We start from the raw sequence: 2,655 nt of genomic DNA on the forward strand, positions 1-2,655 counted from the left end.
CTTCATGTATTGCCAAAATAACAAGCAAGTCTGTCTTGGACAAAGTACAACCAGGGTCCTCCTTAGAGGAAAGAATGGTGAAACTTTGTCCGTTATGCTTTGGGTATATTATCAAGAGGGGCCAGTCCATGGAATAAGACATCATGCTGGTAAGAAAGGAACCCATGACTGTTACAATGGATTTGAGCATATGTGAAATCATGAGGATGGTGCAGGACAGGGCAAGGTTCACATCTGTTGTTTGGACTCAGTAGCACCTAGCACCAGCAGTGACAAAAGATTTTGCCATTAGTGTTGTAACAGGCAATGGCTTATATCAAAGCAACCTTGAAGAAAAGCAAGAGCAGAATTTTCTTTTTTCTACTCTCTCCTTGCTACTCCCTGCTATTCCTTATCTCATCACCCTCATCACTTCTCCTTTTTCTACCTCTCCTCACATTCCAGTTTGAGACAGTCTTTGGTTTCTCTGAGAGTTTCTTACAGAGGTAATTGTGATGATGGATAATTCCTGGAATCTGCAATTCCTTCATGTTTTCTCCAGGTTTGATTTTAGAGGAAGGAACCAGCCACCTGTACAAATTTGTCATTTTAGTAGTGTGTGTGTTTGCTGATTATGTTATGATCTGTTCTTACAGTTATTGAAGGCTGCATTATTATTGAGGGAGGAAGTTGGCCTAGAGATATATTTAGTCATCAAATGACATAATTTAGGAAGATTGATTTAAGACTTTCAGAGGAATGATTGAAACCTTGGGAAGATACCTGGAATGCATTATGGATCAAGTATTCTCTTGATTAAATTCAACAAACATTTGGGTGGCTACCTGGCCAACAGACTGGAAGAGATCAATTTTATGCCTATTCAAAAACAAAAACCAAAAGAGATGATCCAACAAAAATGTAATTATCAAGAAATATAATTAATATTACATCAAATAATAAAGATTATTGCAAAAAGGCTGGAGCAGTACATTGATGAGGAACTGTCAGAAATTCAAGCTGGATTCAGAAGAGGCAGTGGAACAAGTTACATTTTTGTTGAAGTCAGATGTATCATGGCTGAAAGCAGAGAATACCAGAAAGATGATTTTTTTATGTTTTGTATTAACTATACAAAAGTATTCATCTGTGTAAATAATAATAAAGTATTGCTAACATTGGGAAGGATGGGAATGCATAATCCGTAAACAGACCAAGATACAATCATTTGAACCAAACAAAGAGATACTACTATATGGTTTAAAACCAGAAAGATTTGTGTCATAGTTGTTTTCTTTCATTGCATCTATTCAATACATATTCTGAGTAAATAGTTTTAAAAAGCGGGACTATATGAAAGAAGACTGTAGCATTGGGAGTGGAGAAAGATACAGCAAATTGGGGGGGGGAACACCAAGGCAATGAGAGCCCAATACAACCTTGAGCATATCCCTTTTCATTTAAAAACCATATAAAAAATAGAATACTGATGACCAAAATCTGGTTAAGTTGTGAGATGGCATCAAGTGCATCATCACAAAGAAAGTCAAAGGTCATTAAAAAGATGAGAAAGGAAGAATTTACAAAAATCAATGTCAGAAAAAATTCTGAAACATACTTTGGGATGGAGCAAAGGTAAAGAAAAGATGACTATAAAATTTCAAAGGTTAGCTTGAAAAGACAAAGCAAAGTATTAAAACCAAATGTGCAGACCGGTTCTGGAGACAAAAGGGGCCGCAGGCTGGAGCGGGACCGGCCGGGCGCAGGAGGGAGCAAAGCAGCGCCGGCAGCCAGCGAGATGCAGCACCGAGCCTTCCTCCGAGCCTTCCTCGCCCTACTGGGGCTCACTTCCTCGGCAGCCAAAAAGAAAGATAAAGCAGAGAAGGGCGGTCCGGGGAGCGAATGCGCGGAGTGGGCCTGGGGGCCCTGTACCCCCAGCAGCAAGGACTGCGGAGTGGGTTTCCGTGAGGGCACCTGCGGAACCCAGACCCAGCGCATCCGGTGCCGGGTGCCATGCAACTGGAAGAAGGAGTTTGGAGCCGACTGCCAAGTACAAGTTTGAGAGCTGGGGCGCTTGTGACGGAGGCACTGGCACCAAAGCCCGCCAGGGCACACTGAAGAAGGCGCGGTGCAATGCCCAGTGCCAGGAGACCATCCTCGTGATGAAGCCCTGCATTCCCAAGACCAAAGCCAAGAAAGGGAAGGGAAAGGACTAGAGGCCTGAATGCCAAGGAGCCTGGCTTCACCCTCCTGCAGGCCTAAGATATAACCCACCAGTGCAGTGCCTTTTTTCTACACTAGCTTTATCAATCACGCTCCGCTTCTCCTTCTCACTCCCCCACATATATCCCCTCACCCCAAGCACCCAGATTGGGGAGGGTCCCTGGATTCTGGGAAGTTTGGGCCTCCTCCCAAAAATATTTGATTCCCACTTGCCCTCCCCCTCCCCACTCTGTGTTCTTTCCCACAATGACACCATGACTAAGAAACAAAATAAACCACCCTTTTTAAAAAAAAAAAAAACAAAAACCAAACCAAATGTGGAAAGATCTGGTGATAGAAAACCAAAAGGGAAGGACATGCTCGATATTCTTCATTGTAAAAAGAACTAAAGAACAAAGTCATATTTCCTTTTGAGGTATCAGAGTTACTATACTAAAATGGAATGGTAGCAGT

The 2,655-nt window shown here is 42.5% G+C and overlaps 1 pseudogene; it reads left to right on the forward strand.

Moving 5' to 3' along the window:
• The first annotated feature begins 1,777 nt into the window (after positions 1 to 1,777).
• On the forward strand, positions 1,778 to 2,195 carry LOC102845380 (annotated as a pseudogene).
• The last annotated feature ends 460 nt before the right edge of the window (positions 2,196 to 2,655 follow it).

Source organism: Elephantulus edwardii, unplaced genomic scaffold, assembly GCF_000299155.1.
Source record: "Elephantulus edwardii isolate Elephantulus edwardi_28Jun2011 unplaced genomic scaffold, EleEdw1.0 scaffold00026, whole genome shotgun sequence".
NCBI classification, from domain to species: domain Eukaryota; kingdom Metazoa; phylum Chordata; class Mammalia; order Macroscelidea; family Macroscelididae; genus Elephantulus; species Elephantulus edwardii.